This window comes from Diabrotica undecimpunctata, chromosome 7, assembly GCF_040954645.1.
Source record: "Diabrotica undecimpunctata isolate CICGRU chromosome 7, icDiaUnde3, whole genome shotgun sequence".
NCBI lineage: Eukaryota > Metazoa > Arthropoda > Insecta > Coleoptera > Chrysomelidae > Diabrotica > Diabrotica undecimpunctata.
Window position 1 is genome coordinate 9,870,641 of NC_092809.1, and position 16,092 is coordinate 9,886,732.

General features: G+C 34.1%; 1 protein-coding gene across 1 annotated transcript in view; it reads left to right on the forward strand.

Annotated features, from left to right (window-relative positions):
* LOC140444960 (uncharacterized) overlaps positions 1-16,092 on the forward strand; it is a 351,698-nt gene that overhangs the window by 34,592 nt on the left and 301,014 nt on the right. The gene's annotated exons all lie outside the window — the stretch shown is intronic.

The window sequence follows — 16,092 nt, forward strand, 5'->3', positions numbered from 1 at the left end:
GCACAATTTCACCACTGCTATTCAATCTGTACTTGAAGAGGCTCTAAAAGATATTGATGAAGGCATCTCAATAAATGGACTCAATCAAGCTCAATAACCTGCGGTATGCAGATGATACAATTGTATTTTTTTAATACCATAGAAGGACTGCAAAACTTAATAACAAAATAACGGAAACAAGTAGAACATATGGACTGGATATAAACAATAGTAAAACCAAGCTAATGATCATTAGCAAGGAAAACATAACTGCAGCAAATCTGTATGTGAACCAAATGAGAATTGAACGTGTCACACAGTACAAGTACATGGGAACTATAATCAATGAGTCGCAGGACCAATGTGGAAACGCCTAGCACACAACAGGGATGAATGGCGAGAAATGGGAGAGGCCTTTATTCGACAATTCGGATAGAAAAAGGGCTAAAAAATAATAATAAAAAAAAATAATCAATGAGTTGTGGGACAATACCCAAGAGATTAAATGTCGCATCGGAAAGGCAAAAGTGCATTCTTGACTACGAGCTCTGTGTTCAAGAGCCATTACCTCACCTTAAAAACAAAAATAAGGCTTATAAATGTTAACTGTACTCAGTGCTTCTGTACGGAGTAGAAACGTGGACATTGAAGGCAAAAACTCTATCAAAACCTCAGGCTTTTGAGCTATGGTTATACAGAAGGATCCTGAAGATACCGTTGGCAGACAAAGTCACCAATGAAGAAATACTACGGAGGATGAACACAATCGCGGATTTGGTCAACATCGTAAAGGGCCGTGAGCTGCAGTACTTGGGACATAGATGAGAAATTAAGGCAGATATGAGCTACTCTAATGCATTTTGCAAGGAAAAATTGAAGGAAAAAGAGCCCCAGGACGAAGAAGAGTATCCTGGCTTGCTAAGCTAAGAGCATGGTATAGAAAGACCTTAACACAGCTATTCCGTATAGCAATTAACAAAGTCATCATAGCCAGAATGATCGCCAACGTTCAGAACGGACAGGCACCCTAAGAAGAAGATAAATCAGTAGTTACAACAGAGCTAGGCATTTGGATCTTTGGGATTGTAATAAATGTCGACTGCAGGCAGTCCTTCGGGATTTTCTGCTATTATATGTATACTCGTATTTTGTTTAAAAGTGCAACTAGATTATCAAGGAATTGTTGGTTTGATTTACATAGGATTTTTAGTATTTCGCACTGTACATTGTCCTGCTTCTATGTTGTATTTTGGTGCTACAATGTCATCTTCAATCTCTAATTTAGAGATAAAAGGTTCTATTTATCACTCTCAATATAGATGATCATCAGTCCTGTCCGATGTAAATAATTTTTTTATATAGGTTTTCCATGTTTGTAAGATACTTATGCAGCCCTGCAACATCCGGAAGTTAAAAAGCAAGTGGGGGAATATGTTAACAACCAAGTTAAACAACTAAAAGAAGAAAATAACATCCAACGAGAAATCAATCAATTCGAAGAAATAATTAAGAAAACTAAACAAGATCTGTTAAAACCAAACAAAGAAACAAAGAAGAAATCTTGGATGACTCCAGAAATCCTTCACTTAATGGAACGCAGAAGGTTAATTAAAGGAAATAAAGATGAATATAAAAAAATGCAGGCTTACATCAGAAGAAAAATAAGAGAAGCTAAAGAAAAAGAAGCTGTAGAGAAATGTAAAAAAATAGAAAGACTACAAGCCAAGCATGACAATTTTAATGTACACAAAAAGGTAAAAGAAATAACGGGTACTTTTAAAAAGCGAACACAAATGGAACTCATAGACACCAATGGAAAATTAATCATTGACACCCAAGAGATGAAAGACAAATGGAGAATATATTTGGAGACACTTTTTCAAGATCAAAGAACGGATTATAGGCATCCATTTTCAGAGAGGATGACGGGCCCGGACATACTTAAATCCGAGGTAGAAGAAGCAATAAAACAGATGAAAAGCAGAAAAGCTGTAGGGCCTGATAATATCGAAGCTGAATTTTTAAAACTCTTGGAGGAAGAAGGAATAAATTGGATCACGGCTGTCTTCAATAAAATATACAATACAGGAATCATCCCTGATAAATGGCTAGAATCAGAATTCATAGCGATACCTAAAAAAACAGGGGGCTAAAAAGTGCGAAGAATATCGAACAATCAGCCTAATGAGCCACATGTTGGAACTGTTTCTTAGAGTCATCCATGGAAGAATTTATAAGAAGTGCGGGGAACAAATATCGGACAGACAGTTCGGCTTCATTAACGCAGTGGGTACCAGAGAGGCATTTTTCGGAGTACAGGTACTGATTCAAAGATGCAGGGACGTTAACTGCGACGTATACGCGTGCATGATCGACTATGAAAAGGCATTTGACAGAGTTCAACATCAAAAGATGATAAACATTTTAAAAGAAGCAGACCTGGATGACAAAGACCTCAGAATAATTTCAGAACTATACTGGAATCAGACCGCATACATGAAAATTAACGGAGAAGAAACAGATCATATAAAAATACTACGTGGAGTTAGACAGGGATGTATCCTATCGCCGTTGATATTTAATATGTACTCAGAGAAAATTTTTAACGAGGCTCTTTACGGAATAGACGAAGGCATCCTTCTAAATGGTGAAAGAGTAAACAATGTTAGATATGCCGACGACACCATGGTGATAGCAGATAGGGACTTCAGAGGCTAATGGACAGAATAAACGAGTACAGTCAACAGTACGGACTAAACATTAATACCCACAAAACGAAACAAATGATTATCAGCAAGGAGAATATAAATGGGGCTCATCTATACATTAATGGGACGCAGATAGAGCGAGTAAAATAGTATTGCTACCTGGGAACTATTATAAACGAACAGTGGAGCAATGTACAGGAAATAAAGTGCCGCATAGGAAAGGCAAGAACGGTCTTTAACAAAATGAGCGCCATCTTCAAAAGTCACAACATATCCCTAGATACAAAAATGAGACATTTGAGATGCTATGTTTTCTCTGTGTTGTTGTACGGGGCGGCGGCATGGACGCTCACAGACACCACTATTAAAAAACTTGAAGCATTTGAGATGTGGCTTTATAGAAGAATGCTGAGAATATCATGGACAGCAAGGATCACGAACAAGGAAGTTCTAGAAAAAATAAAGAAGGAACCAGAGATTGTGTTTACGATCAAACGCATAAAATTACAATATCTGGGACACGTTATGAGAAATCAGCACCGTTACTCCCTGCTGCAGTCTATATTGCAAGGTAAAGTCAAAGGTAAGCGAGGACCCGGTAGAAGGAGAATATCATGGCTGAGGAATTTAAGAACATGGTTTAAGAAAACCTCAACGGAGCTGTTTCGAGCCGCAGCGAGCAAGGTCATGATTGCCAATATGATTTCCAACATCCGAAACGGATAGGAACCAGAAGAAGAAGAAGATACTTGATGGCTCCGAAAGACGAAGCAATGGCGTTAGTATACTAAAATCTGTTTTGAAATTGGAGACAACTTCATTATGATACTATTTATTGACCCTCTTGTCATTGTCAAATATTGACTCATTTGTAGTATTAGTCTAGGCGCCAAGGGGTTGACTATGCACTTTTATGTCGACTCGGAACCTTGACGTTTTTTTTAGTTTTTTGGTGCGTAGACAACACATACACACTCTAACACAATTCAAACACACACAAACTTTGCATGGCCGTGAAAGAGGTCTTTCACTATACCTAACGTGACTTCGACGATAACGCAATCAGCAAATGACAGAATTTAAGTGCACACACTAGTTCTGAAGTCGGCTGGAGACGTATAAACGGCTGACGGAACAATACCAATTAACGAAGTGGAAGCGTCCATCACTGTCATGCCATCACACTTCACACACGCTCTCACATGCTGGTTTGTCACAGGGCTCTCAAAAGCTGACGAGGCCTGGCCGTTAACTCAAACAACCAACAACTGAATTTTAGTGCCATACACTAGCTTTGGAGTTGGCTGAAGAAGTATAAACGGCTTACAGGAACAATAGTAACTAGAGACACAGTTCTTGTCACACTCAAGCCTACTCACACCCACAAACATATGGAAAGAACAATAAATTTACCTCTGATTTCGACCAAAGTGCTTCACACTCCAACCCCAACGACAATTTGCTCCAGTGACGTTTTTGTCGAGCTGTTTGACTTTGCACACCAAAACCACATTCAAGACAAACATGGCAATGAACACTGTTGACTGGCTGGAAGACTACATCGTATAAGTACCTAGGACATGAAATTAAGTTACCCGGTATAAGCTTTACTCACAATTAATTGAAATTTACTATGATTGTTATCGACTCCAATATATTATTGTCTTTTTATCCGGTTCTAAAGGAAAACCGTTAGGGTAAACCTGTTACCATAAATTAAGATTCTTTATCTCCGCAGTGCGTTGTGTGTAGAACGAACAACGTTAACAATAGACCATTTAATATAAGACCATGCTCTAATTGCTGCTGCTCGTATTAATAAAGTAAGTAAATAAAGTAACGCAATGAAGGACGGTAATTCAAAATCATTGTCTTATTTATACTAGCGGGTGTATACGGTTACATGTGATGTTGATTTCATGGCTTTGATATGCGCAGGCAAGCAAAAAGGTCCGCTACGGTTGTCTAAACATTGTATGTAATACTGTTACAATACACATATTTTAGATAGTATAGAAGAAATAATAATATTAAATCACTCTCAGAATAGGCAAGATAAAAGTGTTTACTGATACTACAAAAGAGATAATTTGATTACAAACAAGGAACCTAATGGACAACAAACATTTTCTTCTCATATTTAGATCAGTAATAAGTACATACATTTTAATGTTTTTTTTTTTATAATTATGTTTATTTACAATCTACATCATTACAGAATATTAATTAAATATGTTCCTGTTACCGGTTTTGGGCGTGAAGGAGAGACATCTAATGATGTCTCATCTTATTCTATTTTGGTTTAGTTTTGAAGTAGGTCTTGGGGCCAGGTTCTATCTAGTCTTCTTGTGGCTAGACCATTGTTGAATAATTTCCTTACTAGCTCATTTTCATGGTGAATGGTTAGTTCATTTTGTGACTCCGTGGTTCAATGATTTTTTCTCTGATGAAAGGAATCTTTAAGTCGTAGTGAAGTGTTTCATTACTTAAATACCATGGTGGTACTTTAGACTGAAATCTTTGGATTATATTCAGCGACGTTGACACCCATAGGTGTAGTCCGTAGAACCAGATAGGTTTGAGTATGGCTTTGTATAGAAGAATTTTATTTTGGATGTTAAGTTTTGATTATGTCCAAGGAGCCAATACATTTCCGGAATTTTAAGATGAGCTATCTTCTTTTGTCCTGGATATTTTTCTTCCAAGCAATACGTTGGTCAAGATGGAGGCAAGGTAACTAGCGTCTGTTACTGTTGGTATTTTTACATTTTCCATTCTTACAGGAGGGCATATGTTGGGGTTGTTGGTAAACGTTATTTGAGTTGATTTTGTTTTGTTTACTTTTGTTCTCAATTTTGTATACCAATCACTGAGTAAGTTCAGACGATGTTGCAGGTTTTGTGAGGCTTGTATGGGATCTTCATTTATAGATAGTATTGCCACGTCAACAAAGGAAGCGATTGTAGTATTATTAGTCTCCTCCGGTATATCAGCTGTGTAAAGTGGGAAAAGCAGCGGCCCTAGAATACTACCCTGCGGGACTACGGAGTTGATAGAACAGGGTTGGATTATTGGTCTTTGAATTTTACAGAGAAATATCTATTTGATATATAGGATTTAAGTAGGAGGAAATAGTTACTGGATAGTGCTATTTTTACTTTGTAAAGCAGACCTCTGTGCCATACTTTGCCAACCGCTTGTGAGAAGTCTAGAAATATAGCGTTGAAGTATTTCTTTTCTTAAAGAATTTTTGATATTTCATTTATCATTCGATGGACTTGTTGGGTAGTGGAGTGATTTTTCCGAAAACCACACTGATGTTTCGGTAGTAATGTTGGGAATTCATGATCTGCGTATATCCTTTGTAGAAGCAATTTTTCAAAAACTTTGCTTATGGTTGAAAGTAAGCTGATGGATCGATAAGATGTTACTTCATTGGGCTCTTTTCCTGGCTTGAGGATCATAATGATTTCAGCAAATTTCCATATTTTTGAAAAGTATGATAAGCTTAGCATGCGGTTAAATATAACTGTTAGCAAAGCAATGGTCTTGTGAGGAAGTTGTTTTAGTACTTATTCCGAGATTCAATCATAACCTGGGATATTTCGTGAGTTGAGTTTGTTTATTTCTTTCTTGACTTCTACAGGATTAAAACTTTTAATTTGGAGGGACATTTGACATGCTGCGCCAATTAGTTCTTCCACTTCTTCATCAGGGTCTGCTGGCTTTGTTTAAAATACATTTGTAAGATGTTCAGCAAATACGTCCACTTTTCTTTGTTGGAATAGGCTCATTCGTCATTTGGTTTACGGATGGGAGGGATAGTAGATTGTATGGTTTCTTAAGCTTCTTAGTCGCGTTCCATAACGTCTAGTAATTTGCTGTAAGGTTTGTAATGGAATGTTTGAAGGTTTCGTTGTGTGCAGCTTTGATGGCTACTCCAAGTTGCCTAAGTAGTCTATTAAATATATGTAGATCTATGTTGCTTCTAGATCTTTACCAAGTTCTCCTCGCACGACGTTTTTCAGCAATGAGTTGGTGAATGTGCAGGGGAACATTTGTGGTATGTGTTGGTTTGCATTCAGTTCGTGATGTAGATTACCATGCCGCTTTTTGCACAAGTGTGGTGAAGAATTGAGCTGCTGTATCTATGTCATGTGTAGATTTGATCCGCAAATTAAGATTGGTGTTTTTTTTGTAGGTAGGATTGAAAATCTGCCCAGTTGGTGTTTTTTGATGTGAGTCGAGGAGGTGGTGGATTCTTTATAACTGTGGTACTCAAGTTATTAAATTTAAAAATATTTTAATACAAGCTTACTTATTTTAAGGATGCAAGAGTGTTAAAAACATAGTTATATTATGAACACTATTAGTTATTGCCTCATAGCAAAACATTCCATATAAAAAATGTAAATCTTTTGAAACATTTGCAAAGTTCTGTCATAATCTAAAGAATTCAAGACTAAACGTAGCGATTTTTACGATAACTGTTACCAAGTTTGTCATGATGTACTCTTAATCGTATTCTTAAGATATATTGGTATTTTTTATTGCACAAACTCTTTACTGCTTCATTTAAATTCATGCGATGCTACAGTTAGTCGCGGATACTTCCTCAATATATTTGTAACGCTACAGACTAGAACTTTCATTTCTTGCCATTATCGACTATCGTATGTACATAATCTACTAATACACTTAATCTTGTTTGTTTAGAAAATTCGCGGTTTTATAATGGTAAGCGATAAGAAAGAGGAATGATAATTAAGTTATTTGTTTTATATGTATTTCACAGTGGCTATACAAACTTTGAATTCTTTAAGGTATCTTGATGTATTGTTTTGCATGTTTGTTATCTCTTAAGCTACCAGTTTTAAAAACTTTTTAAGCCAATTAATATACAGAGTGGTCCAAAATCTGGAAACGGCCAATTATCTCGTAAATTGCTGGTCATAATTGTACAAAATTTGAGGTACACCTATTTTGGGATACGGAGATTCCATATTTGATATTTGCAATATTGCCAGATTTGCCGTTTCTCTTATATTATTAGTAACTTTGATTTTTCAAATTCATCACCCTATATATTCAGTCATTATTGGAATCTCCTATTCAATACGAGGTCAACCATATGTAACACTTATGATTTTATGTAGTCTGGAAGATCTTAAATACATAAAACAGAAGTCTGGCAACGCCTTATTGTCTTAATATTTTTTTTAATACTATTTTCAACTACATTAAAACGTAACAATTGATAGATTACAACATATTTTAACATAACGTGTTCAAAATGTGCTCCATTTGTGAGTTGACAGTACCCTAATTGATGGTAGAATGCGTCTACCCCATTTCTCCACTGTTGTCTACAAATTATTCGAGAATCATCGATAATTCGTCGCCTTAGCTTTGCAAGACTTGCTGGTTTTGTTTTGTAAACTGAATTTTTCAAGTATCCCCAATAAACATAATCTTTAGGATTGAAATCAGATGAACGTGGAGGCCATTCAATTTTACCTTGTCTTACCAATCCATCGTCCGGGAAATATCTCATCTAAATAACGCTGAACATTTACACCAAAGTTAGCAGGAGCTTCATCTTGCTGAAACCATATCTGATTAAAATTGGCCCCAAACAAGTTTCTCAGTGTAAGTACATTTTCATTTCTAAGTAACATTTCGTAAATATCTGACGTTAAATTTCCTTCGATAAAAAATGGCCTAATGAACTGAGTACCTACTATACCTGACCATACATTTAATTTTTGAGTATGGTTTTCACGCATCCAGTGAGTATTTACGTCACTCCAGTACCTTAAATTGTGTCGATTTATACTTTCACAAAGTGTAAAGGTTGATTCATCGGAAAAACAGATTCTGTTAACGAAATTTTCATCATTTTCAATTTTATCCATCATTACCTCAGTAAACTCTAATCTACGATCGAAGTCATCTTCAGCTAATTCTTGAAATAAGTTAATTTGGTATGGTTAAATTGATTCTTACGTAATACACGTAGGACTGAAGAACGACCTACATCATGTACTTGTGCAACCCTGCGTGAGGATGTATGTGGATCTTCAACAAAACTTTGCATTTTATCTAAAGTTTTGTTGTCATTCATAACTCTTTTCGGTCTACCTGATCGGTATCTCTCTTTTAATTCTCCAGATTCCTTAAATCGCTTTACAGTTTTTTGTACTGTCGCCTTATAAATAGAAGAACGGTTTGGGAAAGTATCATTGAAAAAGTTGGCTACTTCACAATAAGATCTTTTTCTGTCACCGTATCCTCTCATTATTGGAATAGCAATTCGTTCTTTTTCGTTAAGAGCCGTTTTAGAGAAGCAATTTATCTTGCAGAACTTTTCGAAACACAACTACTGTCAGTTTTAGTTAATAATGTAAATGGTAAACAAATGTCAAAATCACAGCACTCTACATTTAAATATTGAAATTTATTAAAATCTACATATTTTGCACTGTTTTATGTATTTAAGACCCTCCAGACTACATAAAATCATAAGTGTTACATATGGTTAAACTCGTATTGAATAGGAGGTTCCAATAATGACTGAACATACAGGGTGATGAATTTGAAAAATCAAATTTACTGATAATGTAAGAGAAACATCAAATCTGGCAATATCTCAAATATCAAATATGGAATCTCCGTTTCCCAAAATAGGAGTACCTCAAATTTTGTAAAATTATGACTAGCAATTTACGAGATAATTAATCGTTTTCAGACTTTTGGGCCACTCACTTCCTAATGGAAATACGTTTTCAGGAAGTAGAGATAGCCATAAACTCACTAACTAAAAACTAAAACTAAAACTAATATTGCACTGCAAGATACCAGACGCATGGAGAAACAGCATAATGATACCAGTGTTCAAGAAAGGAGATAAAGAAGACCCCAACAATTATAGAGGTATAAATCTATTGAACACCGCACTTAAGCTTACCAAAAAAATCCTAACCAACAAAATCAATAAAGTAACAACTTTATCAGATGAACAACAAGGATTCAGTCCGGAAGATCCTGCGTAGACGCCGTATTTGTACTAAGACAAATCACAGAAAAGGCCATCGAGTACAATAAACCAGCATATCTATGTTTTATGGATCTGACAAAGGCTTTCGATCGCATCTAAGTCGAAGACGTCTTACACCTACTGTATAAAAAAACATACCAATCAAAATTATACAAACCATGGAAAACATCTACTTCCATAATCGAATACAGACAAAGATAAATGAAAAACTAACACAGTGTATACAAGAATAAAGCGGAGTCAGACAGGGTGACTCGTTAAGCCCACTTCTCTTGTCAAAAACCAAGTGTATGACAACATCTAAATACCCACTATGATCTAAAAACGAAATTGATGGGAAAATAATAAAGCATGAAGCAAGGTTTAGATATCTGGGAATATATATAACTAGTTACGGATATGTTGAAGAAGAAGTACGACAACAAAGCTTAAAAGCAAGTAAAGCGGAGGCAGCACCACATCTCGAAGGGTCAAATCTTTTCCTATCGCCGGATTCCATCGTCCATATTACATGCCCAAAAAAATTCTAATTTGGACTTTCACATATTTAATCAAACAATTTTGCATAATAAATATCTTTATAGATATTATACAGGCCTAAAAAATATATAGGACATAATCTATTCTAAATAAAGGTTAAACTTGTGTAAATAGCTACTTCTCATTTTTTCTTTTAGACATAAATGCTGCATCATCAGCGAGATCGATTTTACAAACAATAACTTGTTAACATAAATTCTCCGATACTGTAATATAAAACAATCTTAATTATTTAATAGATCTTTTCCCATAAAACACACCAACATTCTTTTTTGCTCTACATCAATAAAAATTATTGCCATTATTGGAGCAAAAAAATCAAACATCTGTTAGAACAATTCATTATATCGGCCAGGTGGTATACATATCAGATACAGAAATGGTATACAATCAACAATTAAAATTCTGGTCATCAATTTTATTACGACGACAAAGAACATACATAGATATAGTAAATAGTTTCTTCTTGTATAACACAATTTATGTTCTTTTGAAACAATCATCTTGCAGAAAACCGAGCAACATTTCGATATAACATTCTAAGATACTGAAGTTTTTTAGTATTTTAATTTTTTTTTATTCCTACAGTCGACTCTCGTTAATTCGAAACTCGAGTAACTCTTAAAATATTACCAATTACTGAGTGTTTGAAATATCAAATGGTTCAAAATTTGTGAGAGAAAATAAATAAAACTTTGAATTATTAAGTGTTGATCAATTATTATTTATTAACTGCTGTTACATGTACATATGTATTTATAATGTGAATTAATCAATCTTTTGAAAGAACTATTTTATACTGGTTTGCTTCAAAGCACATTGCTGCTGCTTAGACAGCTCAATAATTTTTTTTAAGAAAAACATGCCTGGAATGCTTTTCATCACTTTCGTTTTGTAGGCAGAAGGTTTGTAAGGTATCGAATGAGGATCTTGCTTCCTTAACGGACACCTCTGCCAAAAGTTCTGATGTATCGTACTCATCTTCATTGTTACTTTTTTCACTCGTATCTGTCGCAGATAAAATTTCGCCATCGGTTAGTGAACCTGAGACAGCAGGTTCATCCTCACACATAAGTCAGAAAAACTCACACCGCTGATGTCAACTAATCGTTATATTGCTGGTTGTTAATAGATAGCGGTAAATTGGACGAACACAAAGGCGAGCTCAGTCTGTTTCGTACGAAGTTTGTAGGTGTCGTATATCACACTCCACTCGGTTAAATGGAGTGGTGGAAGAAAAATATTTAACTCTAATCGGGTTGTACCAAAATTATAATGTGCTGTAAGATCACCAGGATGAAAATTTCAAAAATAAAAATTTAAAAGAAGACGGCTGGGCGAAAATGGGAATAGGTATGGACATATCGGGGCAAAGATAAAATGAAAATTCTGCTTTCGAAATTTAGAGAGAAATCAAAAACAAAAAAAACATTGGGTCTGGGAAGGGTAGGTAACTGGAACATTATTAAGTGGTAAAATAAAACACAGCACGCGAGCAAAAGCGAGGAGGGCTTCTATAGTATTCGAGAGAATATCGAAATAAAATATATGCTGCACTAGCAACTAACGGTGACGACATGTTCACTCAAAGGTTCGTTGAAAACTGTGGAGCGCACGAGGATTGAACGTGTTTTATGTAGAGGAGCACATGTCGTATCCATTGAAGTCATTGCAGGAGCTCGGAGCTTGAGAAGATCTCGAACATAGTGGATAGTCACCTTTAAATAAACTCAAAAGCTCAGCAAACCTTCAAAGAACTTCACTAAAACCTTATCCAACTCTATAGGTCGTTCAAAAAAAGAATATTTTTATATATATTTATATATATATATATATATATATATATATATATATATATATATATATATATATATATATATATATATATATGTAAAAGAATAAATCTTCTAGCAAAAGCTGCTATCGCTTTGTTGATTTAAATGGCCAAATATATGACCTAGGAGGACAAATTCGTTAAACTTCCCGTGCTTGAATCGGTATCAATAAAGTGTTATGAGTAGTTATGACTCATTTCGGCCTATCCCAGCCTCATCAGACACTTGGGCTGATACAAATTCAAACTCGGAAATTCCAACGAATGTTTCCCATAATTTCACCACAGCAGTGGTTAACATGCATATATATATATATATATATATATATATATATATATACATATATAGTTTTATAGTGTCTTCTTTGTGAGTGAGGAAGCGGATGAATCTATTGTTAGCTGATTGCTCGAGTTGACATTTTTATTGTATTAGGTGTGCCTATAATTTGAACTTTATTATTTCTTAAAGGTTGGTAAAAAAGAGAAATAACGATTTTCAAGTGCAAAAGCAATTGTTCTTGTGAATTATTGTTTAACAGGTGTACAGAATTATGTCTACTTAAGGTCATCTATCTTTTCCTATAATATATTAAAACGATTTATGGAATTGATGTTTTCTACTACTTTGTTGAAACAATATAATTGTTAAATGAAGAAACTGATATGTCTTGTTGAAACAATGTAATTATTGTTATCGTTTATATGTGTAAAATAATTTAGGTAAAGAAGTTCAACATACTAGCTGTTAAAATATGCTATGTAAATTTATGTTATGTACATGTTTCTTATCGTTAGTGATACAGGGCAGTATAATATAATCGATCAAGGCAATGCAGCTAATTTAAGTACTAAACGATGAATAATTTCAGTTGCAGTTTTCACCATTGCGCTATGGATGAGACCATCACATTTGCACATGACCTAAAGACCATTTGAGAGGAGGAAGCCCATCCTCCTTGGTTAGTACAAGTGTACCCGAATTTAATACTTGGGGCTCCGATTTCTTCCAATTGTTTCAGGATTGTAGTTATGAGATGTATTCGAATGCTCATCTGTTTCAAAATAATTGATGTCTTCCTTGGATCAGCTGATATTTGTTGGGACGGTCTTTGCTTACATAAAGCAATTGTGGTCTGGTATGAAGAAAAGTGATTCTTCTATCAAAAAGTGCGCAGGGTGTCAGACGTTTCGGATCGTTAGGATTATCAATTGGTCGGAAATTTAAACACGTCCCTATTTGAGTTAGTAGGGTCAGAGAACAACCGAACACAGAGAAGCGACAGTCCTTTGAAGTTACGTGGCCAAGTTGCCAATGACAGCTAACAACCAGAAAATTAATAGTCAGTGGGCATATCACACAATATAAATTCTTAAGAGCGTAGGCGCAAAATTTCGGGCCAATGTTTTTTAAATGCATTCATTTTTTTCGAATCCTGAAAAAACTAATAAGTATTTTTGAAAAATTTAAACGCAGAATGAAAGACTACATTATTACTGAGGACCGAAAGTCCCTGAAAACACCTATAATGTTTATTTTAATAAGTTACAGGGGTGAAAAAAAAAGAGAAAATTTAGTGTAATTTTTAATTTCAAATATCTCATTCAAAAAAACTTTTTGTTTATTCTAAGGGACTTTCGGCCCTCGGTAATAATGTAATCTTTCATTCCGTGTTTAAATTTTTCAAAAATATTTGTTAGTTTTCTCAGGATTCGAAAAAAATGATTGTATTTAAAAAGGATTGGCCCGAAATTTTGCGCCTACGCTCTTAAGCGAAACAAAGAAATTACTAAAAATCTTAAAATTACAACAGAACAAGACTTCAAAATTGCAAAAACATGGTTGCAAATAAACAAACTTACATTAAATTATGAAAAACTAAATAGGTACTCATCTAGTTTTTGTTATATACAAAAGTTGTCTGCCAATTTTTAATTCGTTAAATATAAATAACAAAGATCATTGAAGGTACTGCGTCATTCGCCAATGTTTTTCTTTTATTTCCTTTTACAATAACATTATCTTCAAAATGCAGTTCACAAATCCTATAATTATTATAAAGTGAATCCATTTTGAATAACAAATCTTCTCGTCTTCAGCTTCTATCCACACTTTGGCACTACAAATTTTTAACAGAACAAATTTTAAACAAAGAACTTTTTCTGTATTTATAAATAATACTTTATTACTTACAACTATAAGAGTATTAGAATATTCTAAGTATATTGTAAGTTATGAAATATTTAACTTTTGTCAATATCTAATCTTAATAAATTTACAGTTTTCTCCTAAGTCACAAAAATGTCACTAAATATTGAGATATGCAACAAATAAAGTTTTAATATTTTTTATTTGTAATTCCCATTTAAAACTCCTAAATATTTTATGTACTTCGATCCATATATGTGATCTTTTTTATTTATATTTAACGAATTAAAAATTGGCAGACAACTTTTGTATATAGCAAAAAGTAGATGAGTACCTATTTAGTTTTTTCATAATTTAATGTAAGTTTGTTTATTTGCAACCATGTTTTTGCAATTTTGAAGTCTTGTTCTATTGTAATTTTAAGATTTCCCAATTATCGGTCTAATTATGTTTCCCAACAATTTTTAGTTTGAGCATTATAGTAATGTCTTTGTTTTGTTTAAGAGCGTAGGCGCAAAATTTCGGGCCAATGCTTTTTAACATTTTTTTGGAATCCTGAGAAAACTAACAAATATTTTTGAAAAATTTCAACACAGAATAAAGATTACATTATTACCGAGGGCCGAAAGTCCCTTAGGAATAAACAAAAAGTTTTTTTGAATGAGATATTTGAAATTAAAAATCACACTAAATTTTCTCTTTTTTTTCACCCCTGTAAGTTATTAAAATAAACATTATAGAAGTTTTCGGGGACTTTTGGCCCTCAGTAATAATGTGGTCTTTCATTCTGCGTTTAAATTTAAAAAAATACTTATTAGTTTTTTCAGGATTCGAAAAAAATGAATACATTTAAAAAACATTTGCCCGAAATTTTGCGCCTACGCTCTTAAATAAAATATTCTCGTGTATAAAACCCTCTATATATTTTTATTTCCTAAAAATACTATATTCGTATTGTTGTCTTCGAGCGCACTGACGCCGGGCCACCATCTGTTGATTTTTGACCTGAGCCTTCGGAGACTTGCGGCTTTCAATAAAAGAAATAGCACTGACACCAAATTTAATGTTTTCATTTTGAACTATCCCTTGGCAGACCCAAAGTTTATTTTTTATAGCTCGGACAGACACGTCGGCGTCGGCTTACTGTTCGAAAGTCAAACCAATACTATTATGTAATAACTAATAATAATTACAAAGCAATAGTAATTACCTGTTATTATTCTTAGGAAATCTAAATAAACTTATTCCTTTTCCTGTCACAGATGAACATCCGCGAATCGCACAAATATATCCAGACATTTTAAATATAAATTAAACTTTTAACTATAAACTATAACTATGAACTTATTATTTAACTATAACTATAAACTATAATTATAACCTTTTAACTATAAATAAATTATATAAATGGTCAAATGCACTTGTTGTGTTGAGTATTTACCATAGATGCCTACGGACTATCGAAATCAACCAGAATTAAAGAATAAGCACGTGTTTTTGACAGTTACACAACCAGAATCGGGCATGCGTATACAAAAATGGTACACGCTTTTGGACCGTTGTGTCGCTTCTATGTGTTCGGTTTTTCTATGGTAGGGTCGAGAACTCTTTAAAGATTAAAATATTTTTACTGATGCTACGTCGCAAATGATTCCAAATTCCGCCAAAGTGCGGAGAATTAGGCGAAATAAACTGCCAATCAATGCTTTCCAGACTGAGCTTAGTTTGAATCTTAAAATATTTTTTTTTACAAATACCTCGTCGCACTGTAAAGCGACGAAGTGAGGCTATAAAACATTATGTAGTAAGGGCACTGACTAACAAAATT